At 47.0% G+C, this 13,981-nt stretch overlaps 1 protein-coding gene across 1 annotated transcript in view; it reads left to right on the plus strand.

Moving 5' to 3' along the window:
- Positions 1-13,981, plus strand: part of DAB2IP (DAB2 interacting protein) — a gene marked incomplete at both ends in the record, with an annotated part of 204,802 nt that overhangs the window by 113,057 nt on the left and 77,764 nt on the right. The window lies entirely within an intron of this gene.

Below are 13,981 nucleotides of genomic sequence, written 5' to 3' on the forward strand. Positions count from 1 at the left end.
TGGCTTGGATGCAGCCAGCGGCCTTTGAAACTTTGATTTTGGGGATGTATCTGAGAGATAAATCATAGTCGCAGTAGGCCCGAGGTCTTTATGGACTGCTGCAAGCTGTGATTCACCAAACTGAACATCCAGGTTGTGTGTGGCCTTCAAACACTTTGTTCAGAGAGTTGCTCTCCTGCAATAATAGTCTTGGCTCGAGCAGCAGGACAGTATCACTTGCACAGCCGCGATGTGCCAGCGCCCAGAATGGGTGACAGGGGCAGGAGACTGAAGGGCATCGATGTGGGATGCGGGAGTTCGTGTAAGCAGGTACGAGGTAGGCTGGAAAGGCAGCGTGTGGTGTACCTGCTGTAACAGTTGTTCAGCCTTCCAGAACCTACCCTGATCCATGTTGATGCTAACAACATCCCTCATTTTCATAGTCATATTTTATAACTTTGACATGCTTTGAATTTTCACTAGTCAAAAGCCATGACTTTATTTCTTTCCTTCCTTCTATTTTTCCCCTTTTTGTGTAATGAAAAAGTTGAAAAATGTCTTGAAATGAGGTCATTTGAATAGGTAGAGACAGCAAAAGCCTCCTATATTTTCAATCAAAATAGCAAAAACAATTTTTTAAGACTTTTTTTCACCCGGTTTTCAAGGTAAGTATCCTAATCTCTATGACATACTGAAATATGCATAAAGATATTTTTAAACTTTTGGTTACTATTATTATTGTTGCTTTAGTCTTTGCAGTGGTGTGGTAACAACAGTGTCAAACCAAAAGCCTGCTACACATTTTTCTCACGCAAAGAATAGTTTACTTCATAAGTTATATTTAACCCGGCAAGAACAATACACTGAAAGACAATACTGGTGACGTTCCCTGGTGAGAACATTTGTGCAATGCAGCGAATTTTAAAGCAGTGGGGTCCTCGTGTGGGGCCAGGCTGTCCCAGCCCCAGCCCACACCTGCCTCTGCGGCAGAGGTGAGACATTTCTCCTTTGGAGGCCTGGACCAGGTAGTGAACGCGTATGTGCAAAGCCTTTTGTGCCTGGGGTGCAGAAGTCGGGGCAGAGGAGAGGGGCAGCTCTTTCAAAGAAAGAGTTCATGGTCTTCCCTGTGGCTGCCAGTGCTCCAGGCAGCAGGACTCTTGCCTCTTACCATTTAGAAAATGGTGTTTGATCTGATCCAGTTGCCCCTATTTGCCTTTTCCCGTGAAGCTCTAGTTTAATGAGTTCAGAAACATCTGTAAACTTTAAAATTTCAAGTGGAATTTGAAAAGAGGGCCTTGACTTCCAGGTATATGGATACCTGCGAAAGATCCATGTGACCTTTAGAGTATGTTTTTAAATTAACTCTGACTTGTAGAAAAGTAAAGATCTTTTTGTGTCTTTTAGTTTTGAGATGAAGATGGTTTTATTCTGGGGGGGTTTAAATCTTTTAAGCTATTTGCAAGTGTCAGTTATGTTTTTTGAATAGTCTCCTTGTCTGAGGACATCTTCCCATCTGATTTTCAGTGCTGGCAGTGTCAGCTCCCATTAGAAATATGGAGTCTGGCACGTCTCGTGTTCACTTGAACAGCTTTAGCTTGCAGTATGGAGGAGTGCAGTGTCCTGATGCTGGAAGGGATTGCTAGGAGCAGATACAGATGCTTTTAAGTGTTCCCTCTCTAGGTTTGTTCAGAGCAGATAAACTCACTCCTGTGCAGAGGGCTTGTGTATAGCCACAGATCTGGCGGGTCTGCCCAAGTGGGAGCGAGGGGGTGGGATGAAGGGGTCAGCAGTGGGTTTGAGTGGGCTTTGAGCCCTGCATGGGCTTGTGCTGGCTCTCCACACAGGCACGATTCTCATTCTTACGCCTTTCGAGGGATTTGCCCGTTTGTTTCCTGGGAGCTGCTGGAGCACATTCCGCACTGTAGGTAAGGGTGTTCTTTACTGAGTTGTATGAAAAAGTTGGACAGGTAATAACCCAGGGTACATTACACTGGGTTTTACTCAGGCAGCACTCTGCTATACCTGCACCACTCTCCTGATTAATTTTTTGTTTTAGTTTTCTACAAGTAAGTTGTCTCCTCCCAACCAGATGTAATTTTTCTTACGCTTTTACCTGGGGCCTTTAACTTTGCAGCCCTTCACCATGGAAACCAGATTAGTTTAACATCCCTCAAAGTCCAGATGCTCTGCACATGATTTTTTGGGAAAGCTGCACCCTTATGTCTCTCTCCATTGTGGACAAGGCAGAAAGGAGGCCGGCAGCACGGAGGGCGGCCGCACAGCCAGCACTATTGCCGTGTGTTAGTGATTGCCAAGGAACGTATCACAGTCCACGGTATCTATCAGCAAGTTCTTGATCCTGCTTCCATGCACAGAACCTGCTCACAGCACACCCTTATCACGCCTACAGTAAGATATACAACAGGGGAAGCCTCCCCATAGTGCTTTTGATCATTAGTTTCTTTGGGGCCTCCAATGTCATTTTAGCTGAGCCAGTGGGTGAGACCACAAATAGTCAAACCAATATATCCTGTAAGCCGCACCGGTGGCCTGGGCAGGGCTGCGGCATCCTCTGTTCTGAAGACACAGAGATAAGAGGGGTACCAGCACCCACCTGTGCTCCACCTCGCTGCCTTCTGCCTGCTTAACAAATTGCACTAACTGTCCAGTTAAACACGCTGGGGAATTGGGATATGCCATGCGCCGGGGAAAACTACAGCCACCATCTGTGTGTCTGTGTGCCCCCCTGCTTCAAGAAGCTGTCAGTGGAGTCTGCTTTGAATAATTCAGAGCCTGAGCTGCAATTTGTAAGACAACAGAAAATATAAAGTGCCCGTAGCTGTCTGCAGTGGCAGTAACTCTTTCTACCGAAGTTCAATATCCAGCAATTGCCTTTAGGAGTCAGTTGGGCAGTCGGAGCCCGCCGTGCCTGGGCTGGCTCGGTGCCGGGTTCCCGTAGCTCCGTCGCTGTGAGCACCCCTGCGCATCAGTGCTCCTGCTGGAAGCTCAGCGCTGCTTGTGCGTTCGTGCGAGTTCAGGGTGTTCCGCCATCGCTTCCCGTCAGTGCTCCGTGTCATTCTGCAGGTGAACTTGGGCCGCTAACGGCTGCGGGAATGCCGAAGTGTGGCAGAGCTGAGCTACGCTCATTTGTGGTTCCTCGCTGGGCATTTTTTTAACTGGTGTAATTTTACAAACTTGCACGCGGTGCTGTGTAGCCAAACCAGAGTGCTAGAAGAGTAGACAGAGAGAAGGAAGATCTGATGACTTTTCTTCAAAGTCAAGACTGAGGGGCTGCACGGCAGAATCCACCCTGCACTTCTTTTCCTTCATTTGAATCTGTGGATACCTGTCACAATATTTCTCTGAGCAGTATTTCACTTCATTAGTTTGTATTGTTAACTGCAGAAGGTCCTGTCAGTTTTTATCTATTGTTTCCTGCCAAGTGCTTTAAACAATCAGAGCTAAATTATACAGCTATTTCCTTAAGCAGCCAAATGGCAGTCTGTTGATAGTCATTTAGTTGCACAAGATTAAAATAGATAAGTTGCAAGATAAATAGCAGGTTAAGGAGTTCCTCGCGTGTGCATTCGCAAAAGGATCGTGCCTCATTGCTTTCCAGCTGCCCTCCCAAGAACCCCTCTCGCTCAACGTCTCGCCGCGGCTTGGTGCCCCTTTCCCTCCCTCCGCCCCACGGCGCTGGCGCCTGTGCCCCCACGGCCCTGCCCAAAACGCGGATCGCTGCCGAACGCGAAGCCGTTGTTTCGGTGCTGTTCAGCTTGCTGTGCTTTCAAGAACTAAGTACTGTAAGATGTTCTAGTGTGTTCCCAGGGTAAAGCGATGAGGCAGAAACAGTCTTCAAGGCTGCTGAGCCATTCCCATCAGGATCAGAAATTTTCTGTGGGGAGACAAAGATTCGTTCCCCATCTCAACCGAAGAGGTACGAGAAAGCTATTAGCCTTGATTCACTGAAGTGCTTCTCTTCAGGAAGACATTAAGCTTGTGCCTAAGTGTTTTGCTAAATAGAGGAGACCTTACTGCAAAAAACTTTAAAGGCACATTTTACAGCTTAAATCTATCTCTCAAATGAGACTTGCTGACAGCTGTAGAGGGAATAACAGACTGATGCGTGCAGAGTTGTCTCATGATTTTTAAAACATAAGGTCATCGTTTACAAACTTGGCACCTTCAAGTTAGGCATGCAAACGCTTATGTAGGTACATAAATAAGTGGCCTACTTTTCTGGGATGCTGAATCCATTAAAATCAATGGGAGTTCTGCATCTCTTGTTAGCTAATTTTAGGTACCCAAATACAGAAACTTTGGTCTAAAAGATTTTTCAAAACGCTGCTGAATTTTTGCCACGCTTCTGGAAACCAAGCTCCATGGCACATGGTTAAGGCTTGGCCTTCAGGGGAATTCAACGGGAAGCTGGACTGAGCCCTGCACGAAGAATTTGTCTGGAATCACCTTAGACCAGAAGAAGGAAGGATGTCATCTGTGGAGTGCAAAGTGCCCATGAAACTGTTCACTCTCAGTTCACAGCCTAGGCTGAGGGCAAAGTGAAAGCATCAAGCAAAACAACAAGTCAAAGCATGCTGTGAAATTCTCTCCATGGGACCAGTAATTCCCGTAAAGGCATTTTTGAAGTTGTCACCTTGGTCAGGCCAGATGCAATCTCTGTGCATCGTCCCTCGCAAAGAAGTTGCCAGGTCATCACTTGTTTTCTTGCTCAATCTGAACAGTGCCGGTAGCGTCAAAGCGGTCTCGGTAAAATGAAATGAGAGATTTGTCACATGCTTTAGTATTTAGTTTTATAGCACTAAGAATAAAAAACGAGAGGCGCGTGTCCTTTCGTCCTGCGAGGTCATTGATTTTCATTGCCTGTTACTGCTGTGCATGGGAGCTGTGTGGACCGCTGTTCTGTTCTGCAAAATGCATTCTCTCTCCTGAAAGTGAGAGCTTTTCTGTTTCGCCTTTGTGTCTCGCAGATCCACAGGTTTGTGCTGCTGCTCTGGTCATGTCAGAGATACCCCTTCTGAAGTCTCCCAAGCTACCCAACTTGTCTAGCATCACGTTCAAGTTGCCCTTCCCATTCCCTTTCCACACTCAACATATTTTCCACAGCGTGTATCCTGAGCTCCTAAGTAGCATTCAGTCTTCTCCCTTATCATTTTCTTTATTTCCTTACCCGACCCTGGATTTTATGTCATCTTTGTGCCTTTTTGTCTGACAGTGCCTATATTTAGAAACCGTAGCCTGTCCCTTCTACTCACAGCACGCTTCGCTCCCGAGCATCAGTCATTCCCCTGCCCCTGCTCCAGGTCCTCGCTGAATAACCATTCCTCCGCTCTGGTCTTCTAGAGCTGATCTCCTTCACACGCCTGTGTCCGTCCTAGGGAGTTTTGTTCCTTTTCACATCACCTGGTTTCCAGTTAGGCTCATATCCCGTAGTCTTGTCTTTTCCTGCTTGCAAAACACCCGCTGTGAAGAGTAAAGGCCATTAACACCGTGTCGCAACGTACTTGTCTGCTCCTGCACAAAACATTTTCCATTGGTGAAATGCTCCACTGATGTCAGCAGTAAAAGTTTTCAGCAAATTCTTAATTTACTAAGTACTTCCAGATTAAGGAAGAACCTGGAATGGCTTACATACACAAAATATTCAAAGGCCAGAGGGACTGTGCAAAAAAGTATTCCTTTGAATGCAATTATTTTCCAAGAGAACAAAAAAACCCTCTTTTTTTTTTAACTGGGTCAACACTACATCTGCAGCACTCAGCCATTTTACATACGACACGATCACCCACTCTGTTTATCTTTAGGCAATATGCTCTTGCAAACTGCCAATTAATTGCATATTTGGTGCCTGCTTTGCCCCAGCATCCTGGATAAACACGGCGAAGCCCATCAGAGGGAGCTGCTCTTGGCTGCGAGGGGAAGGAAATCTGTCATTGTCTCAGCCTTGTTATCTGCAACCAAGGCAGACTTTTAGCAGCGTTCTGCTTGTAAACACCCTCTTTAGACACCTTCTGATTTACATAGATGGCATGTCAGCCATTGTCTGCGGCACTACCTGAAAATTTTTAAATAATTGCTTTCCAAAATACTAGATGCAGATTGTCCTTGATAAAAGGCAAGGGCCATCAATGCTAGTAAAATGTGGTAAGCAAAGTCCTTAAAATGTAAAAACAAAGCTGAGTCCAAACAAATGTAAGAGAGAGAAAAGGGAAGAACAGGATATCGAGATTCAATCCATAGTTGGCTCTGCTCAGAGCTCTGGATTTCATCTGGATTGCTGCTTGAAAGTTTTGGGGGGCAGGTCTTTGTGACATGGCCTTTTCAGGAAGGTCCAATCTGTTGATCTTAGCCAAGGGGTACCTTCTCTTCCACTCTGAGTTGGAAGTATTCCCCATTCTGTGCAAGAGTCATATGTTATTTAAATCCATATCCAGACAAAACAACAAACCATGGGAAATTATTTCCATTGCATGCAGAGTTTTCCCACTGGCCATATTCTTCCTTTCTGTCTCTAATGTCTGTGAGTACCGAAATCCCAAAAGAATGCACTGGAGAGGTGATCCTTCATTGGGTTTGGATGTGCACTAGCTATAGCCTAGCAGGTCTTCTCTCTTTATTTCTATCATGCTCTAAAACTAAGGACTTCAGAAGAGGCTCAGCTGAATCTACAGTGGCTACAGAGAGCCAGGACAAAATCTTCTCCTAGGGCAATCCTCAAGAGGATTTTAAACTGCCGTCTTGACATTGAGTTATTGTAAATTAACTGTTGCTTCCAGGCAAGGAATGATGAATGGTCTGAAATGAAGAGATAAGCGTGCGTATGGATACATTCTCCCAGGCTCTCATGGACCTCTGTGTTACTAGCAGCTGGGAATAATTCCCAAGACAGGGAATATTTGATGCTGGATCAATTCTTATTTTAATATGTCCATGTATATAGAGAACAAATGAGTGGATTAGTTCAAACTTATACTTGTGTAACATAGCAGGAAAGCAGGTACCTTGTGTCTGGTAACAATACAGACATGCATATTGGGGGTTTTTTTGTCTGCTTAGCTGTTCTTTTTTACAGTCTCAACTTAGACTGTCCATGTTTTAATTGTGTCATTTAATATTTTACCTACAAGTAGCGCCCTAAGGCCGTAAGTTAAGATGAGTTCTGACGTGCCTGTCTGCCAGTTTGATAGCACAGCTAACCCAGAATCGGGGTGAGCGAGGAAGGGATCCCAGGAAATGGAGGCTTGCAGTTACCCGCGACAGCCGCTTCGTAGCCGAATCCTGCTCCTGGTAAATCAATGAGAACATAACCACTGGCCTTCAGTGGAAGTGGCGTTTGGCCTGCAGACCCCAAACATGTGCTTCATCACGGCTGCTGCAAAAAAGTTTGATTCTTGTCCTTCAGTTTTGCCTATAGCATGATTTCTGGTGCAAGAACAACTGAATGTGGGGGAAAAGTGATCCAAACTGAACGGAGTGCCTGTCCACCTGTCCTGAGACCCAGCTGTGCAAGTTGCACTTGGAGGATCAGAAAGATGCTTGTTTGCATTGGGGTGATAGTGAAATATGTATTGTGATTATTCACAAGTCACAGGCAAGCTGTTAGCATAAGGTTGGGACACTGAACAGAGATGTAGTAGAAAAAAACCTTGCAATTCCACCCTTACATTTACTTCTCAAGAAAAACATGTCCAGAATAGCAAGTCGGTGCTCGGTGCTCTCCTGAATCACCATGAGCCCTAGTTCGCAGCAGATGTCCTCCGTTCCCTTCCTCGTTAACTCGGGGAATGGTGCAAACAGCTGAAATAGATAATCTGACCGTCCTCACTGTTTGTGGTCATCACCAGAGCAGCAAATCTGAACTTTTGCTGTTAGAAAAGAGCAAAAACCACTGCCGCAAGGAGGATGTGTTTTCGGAAAGAACAGGGAGTTGTGGGAACTTGAACAAAATATTCAGGTTTTTTTTCTTTTATTTCTGTAATGTTCCAGAACTTTCTGGTTGACAGGGGGAAGTAAAATCTGTTGAATTGAGGCTGCTTACCAGGTCATTGTGGAGTATTGTAATATTGAAATACAGTGGAGATGAGATACGTATCTTGCTGTCAGAGTTTATTATCACACTGGGTATGGCTGTAGTAAAAGTTCAGATTTCAAGAGGATTTGAGGAGAATGTCCATTCATTCCTATTCCAGGACTATGGATGTAGTCCTGTTGCCTGGACTGTTCTGTAATTTAAAATGTGAATTGTAAATACCAATGGAAGGGGGCTGCAAGCTAGGCTGACAGCATTTATAGTTTCAGCTTTAAAGATTAACTGCCTTCAGGAAGTAATAAAGATCAGAGCTGCCCGATCCCAGTGCAGCTGCCTCTGAAAGCACATTGACGTTGCAGTGACAGGCTTCAGGAGCCGCGGGTCCTGGGCAGGGTTTGGAAGCGTGCACTCCTCTAATGTGACCAGCACCCGCCCAGCAGCGTCCAGTCTTTGGTAGCGTCAGCTGGCCAAGTGCCCCCGGTACGGGTGGCGAATACAGCACGTTTTGGAAGTGATGGGAGCCCCTTACTGAATGAATGAAGGCGAAATCTTAACGTTAACCAGGGGTGCGGGCAGAGGAGCCCGCGCTTATGTGCAAACTCTCTCACTTCTTACCTGTACGTTTGCTGTACTGCGCTAATTATGTATGGGAAAGAAAAATGCTAGATGAAGTTTAATTAGGAATGAGCTGCTTTGCCATGTCAGCTTGCAGTGCAGTGCAGTTTCTTCAGCCTGGATCGCAGCCAGTACCTGCGTGAGCGCCGAGGCAGGAGGGAAGGGGCTGGGAGCAGATGCCTCTCCTCCAAAGCAGTGAGCCTCGAGGAAGGGTTTGAATTACAAAGGAAGGGAAGGGGCTGAGCTTCCCTCCCCCCCATCTCCCTTCACAAAGGGCAGTAGTCGGTTTACTTTAATAACCCCGCTATCAGCTGCAGAGGAAGTCTCGCAGCCCGGGAGTCTGCGGGCGCTTGAGAGCCAGCTAAATCATAGAAGCCCAACAGAGCCGACCAACCCAGCCCAAGCGAGGGCAGCGCAGAAGATGGGCTCGCGCTGCTCTCGGAGGACCTGACTTTCCTGGGGACCTCAGAACTGTTTTTCTATCCCGATCTTATTTTTCTGTCCCGTGGAGGCTTGGGTAAGTGTCTGGTAGTTTTCCACTTACCTTTCTTTTCAGTGGTTCACTAGGATTTGCCAAATTACGATGGAACTGCAATGACAAAGTATTTCCTGCACCTTCGTAAGCATGCTCTGGAAGTGGATGATCCAGATTTGAAAAGCTGGACCTTTAAAATCCTTTGAATTCATATGCTGCTTTTTTAAAAAGGGCCAGGGAGCAGATACGGAGAGAACAGACTTTCCAGCGCATTGCTTCAGCTGGTGGGGACTGCTGGGGCTACAGAGTCTTGCAATGTGCTGGATTTTCAAATGTTGGATTGCTCTGAACAGAGGTCTCCCGAGGTCTGTCAGTCGGTTCAGTGGTGCAGATGTTTGTGCTGTTTCCTGTGAAATCAGCCTGTGGGGGTCGAGGCAGCTGCGCCTCCAGCCAACCTCTGTATTCAATCATCCAAGAAAAGGAGTGTTCAGCGCTTTCTCTAGACGTTCGTGGGGAGCGGAAGAAAGATGCAAGAATCGAATGGTGAAATGGTTTGCTTGAAAGGTGTTTACTCTGGACCCCGATACTCTTGCAAAAGGGATCCGGTGATTTGGGAGCACAGTGTACAGGCGAGCACTTCCCTCACATCCACGGGGAGCGGCGCCTGCGGAGTGGCCACGGCGCTCATACAGAATGAATAGATTTTTTCAAAGTGATTGTAAAAGACCTGTATGATTGCAAAAAAAGAATTGGCCGTGGACTGGGGTAGGGCGTGTTTGCAAGCAGTCCCGGGTGTGTGTAGGCGGCTGTGTACGTGGTAAGAGTACAGCAGAGCTAACTTTAAAGGGAGATGTGCTAAAACTTATGTAATGTATGGACCTGAACGTCCTTTCCTGACGTCCCTGCTGTGAACCTGAAAAGACTAACCCTGAAACGATTTTTAAAGCTGGCTTTGTTAGTCATCCTTGATGCAATTTGTTTCTTTTCACATTTCATTTTGAGTAAAAGGAGATAGGCTGGTTTCACTCCCCTCTCCTCTCCTCTCCTTTCCTCCTCTATTGTTAGTCCCTCCCAGCTTCCCGTACAATTGTCCAGCTCTGCTCTTTTCAGAGCCCAGCGGAAAAGGGTATTGTTGAAAAGAAAGTAAGTATTTCAAATTAAAGTCTAGCAAGCATTTGCATCCTCATTAGGCTTCAGACACACTTCCTCCCTCCCATCTCTTTCCCAAAAAGTAGCAGGGTGGCCAGTATTGCTTCCAGTATCTCAAACAGCAGCAGAAACCCTCTTAGCCATTCACTACTCAATAAATTCAGCAAATAATCACAGTTTGAAAACGAAGTGTATTTATAATAATACATACAACTAGGAACACCTAAATTCACAAAAGCAGGGAATCCCTATGTTAAGACAAGCGTCATTCAGACCTGTGAGCTGGAGACAGCTGATTGAGCATCTGCCCCAGTCCTGGTCGGGGATCGTGACTTGTAGGAAGGGCATAAGGAAAGGAGTGTGCGGTGAGGGAGAAAAGGTCAAGGCTGCGTCTGTATTTGTTCTGATTAAATAGTAGCTTGATGTAGAAAATGGTAATTAATAGTCATGTTAATGTTCAGAGGTAAACTGATATGACTCTCCTTGCTTCCTTTTGATTCCCAGCCATCATTTCAGTCACTTTCCTTTGGGCGGCACAGATGAAGCAGGCTTGGGTCTGGATGGTCTTCGGAGAGACCCAGCCAGCAGAACACGTGGCCTTGCAGCGTCTTTGCGCTGCGCGACGCTGCAATGCCGTGGCTGGGCTCCTGGCACCAGCCTTCTTCCCACTACACAGCAATTAGCAGGAGGTGTCCCTGGGCATGACTGCAGAGCACGGGAGAAAAGGGCTGCCGTGGGGTTTGTAAAAATAACGTAGACTCTTGGGAGGCTAAGCTATCTCCTGTGGCCTCGCTGGTGGCAATTAGAACGGGGGATGTGAACAGAGTGGGTGGAGAAGCGGCGCTGTAGACAAAAGGGAGGCTCAGTTCAGCAGGAGACGTCGCTGTTTTCTCCGGTGAACCCCAGCGCATGGTGCTCCGTTCGCTCCCCATCCAAGCGGCAGCCCTGTGCCTCCGGTGTTTTATCGCAGCAACTCACCAGGCCTTTGTGGCCCTCGGGTGCATACCTGGGACCCGGGAAGACAGTGAGTGGGATGAGAAAGCGCCCAGTGATTTTGTGCATTTCCTCCTGCTGAAAGTGGCAGGAGTAACACCTTTTCTTCTTTAAAAGGCTCCCTCAGCTCCACTGGGTATCATACAGAAACACCCACCTTCTTTGCTTCTCTTTGACTTTCACCATTTCAGAGACCTGCAATTTCATGACAGATTTACTATTATAAGAGACAATTGTCATTTGTGTTGAGAAGAGCTATTGAGAGAACTTGGAGTTCTATCACCTGGGATAGCAAAACATAAAGGCACTGATTTGTTCAGTCCTGATTTTAGGTACTTGAGACCCAATTTTTAAGACTTGTTGGGCATTGATGTCTGCTGGAGTTGTGTTAAATGCTGGGCCTAAGCTGCCAGTTACTCCAGTCAGTGACTATGTTAGATATACAGGCTCATTCATTTTTCACAGCTGAAGACTTGTTCCAAGAGGTTCTCCCTTCCCACAGCACTGGTACCTTGTTCCACCCCTTCACCATGTAAGAATTTTCTGTTGTTTTTTGGGAGCCTTCATATCTTTTTCCTCATGCTATCCCCTCTGCTGTGGTAATGCCAGCACCCAGTAACAGTAAGGGATAATGGGCCCCAGCTGGGGTCCGTGTTGTTCACCATGTGTCCCAGCAGCAGGGAGTGGGGGTCAGCAGTCTGGGCAGGAGCTTGCTGGTGGCACTGGACATGCTCTGCATTTTGCTGTGCCTGTCGCAGTGCCATATGGCAGCCTCTGCCCTGTGGCGACGGAGGGTCTCGCACACTCTGTTTCCCGGTAAAGAGCAGGACGCAGACCGGGCTACAGCCAGTAGATTTACAGCAAAGACAATAAAAACAAGAATTAGACCGATAAAATGATAAAAAGGCTTTAACAAAGCCTCTAAGCAGTTTGTCATATCCTTCAATGTGATTGACTGATGTGCTGGACAGGAACGTTCTTGAAGGGGTTGCACAATGCGGTGCACGTGCTGGTGCCATCCCGTGGGATAGAGCAGAAAGCTCCAGCACAGAGATTCAAATCAGTCTTTCCACTTGCAGGACTGACCGTCACAGTATGGGACATTTCCTAATGTTTATTGTCCCAACAGGGCATTTCGTATCTTCCCGTTCCCTGTAAGTGCTATTTGCCCTTAGATCACTCTCTCCCTCCCAGCAACTCGGAGAATGGGCAGCCGCACGTTTTAGCAAACTCTCCTGCTGGGGTCTGGGAAGTGTGGTCAGCATCTAGGGAAAAGTGCTGCGAAGTGGGGAGAGTAGTCAGTGCCTGATGCACCTGTGGTCCTCAGCGGGGCTTGTAATGGGCATTACATTGCACAGACCATGCCAAGAGAGAAGTGTCGGAGATGCCTCCTGTGTGGCACCAGGGCTCTCCCAGCCGAAATACAGAGCAGATATTTAACTGTACTAACAGGGTTCCTTGTTTCTTTATGTAGAGTGCCACAGACTTGGCCTCGCCGAGCTCCTGAGGGTGTTGTTAGTGAAATTGTAGTTTCTTTCAGGAGCCAGGTGACACGGCTGGAAGAAGAGTGCTCCAAGTAATGCCCGTGGCAGCCCTTCTGCGGTGCCGCAGCTTGCAGCCAACTGCTGAGAGAGAACTGCTGCGCCGAGTGAACAGCGGCACCTCCTCCGTGTGTGCCTGCGTGTCTGCACGCGTGCCGTGCCTCTGTGCGTGGGGGGGTAGTCGCATACAGAGCCTGTGTCCTTGATAAATCGGGGTTATCCCCAGTCAGAGGGCGTCAACGGTTCAGGCTGCTAGAGCTTCCCTGACTGTCTCCAGGTGGTTGCCCGGGACGCCTGTGGCATAAGCCAGCCTTTTCCGGCATGCCCCCTCGGCCAGGACAACATCAATAAAAATGAGAATTTATGAGCTCTGTCATGTACAGCAAGCAAAGCATCGTGTAACAAATTAATCACTGATTGCGATGCAACGCTGACTGGGAGCTTTCTAGTCCTCTCTTGGCATCATTGCAAGGTTGTTAGTTAAAAAACAAGTTTGATAAAGAGACCCTTGACTCCCAGCACTTCTGTCTCCTCTGTTATCTGCTCACCAAACATAAGGCACTGTTAGCCCAAAAGGTGCTTTTTACTGTTCAGGTTGCTCCGGCTTTTAGTTATCAGAATGTGACAGCACTAACAGTTCTCTGCACTTGTCTGTTGCTTCCTATCTGGTAATTTTGGGATCTCATAATGATCTGCATTCCAGTTTGGGCTGGGAGCAGCTAGATACTGCTGGTCTGCTGGAGGCTTAAAGAACAAACTGCACAGGAGCCCCTTCAGGCTTCAGCAAGAGATTCATGGGGACCAAAAGGCCTTTGCCTTAAGCTCTGTTTCTTCATTTCCACATTTACACAGCAGCAACGGAGCAGCTCAGCTCTGGTTTTAAAGCACTCCCAGGTGCTTTAAAGGGGCTGTGCCACAGCAAAATGAGTTAAAAATGGCTCTTGGCTCCTGCATGTGGCCTATAAAAACTGATGGCATTGTCAAGTCAGCTGACATCCTTTTCCCTGAGCTCCAGATAGCATCCCCTCGCCTTCTGTAGGAGACTGAATTCACTTCTCTGTATGTATACAGACAGCTGTGTGTATGTGCATGACTTCTAAAATACAAAGTAGAGGGTCATTAATGCAGTGGAAGTGCAAAAACCTTATTAACACTGGATGTAATTCTGATGTCTCTGGTAGC

This window comes from Phaethon aethereus (genome assembly GCF_964289735.1).
Source record: "Phaethon aethereus genome assembly, chromosome: 20".
In the NCBI taxonomy this organism is placed as follows: Eukaryota; Metazoa; Chordata; class Aves; order Phaethontiformes; family Phaethontidae; genus Phaethon; species Phaethon aethereus.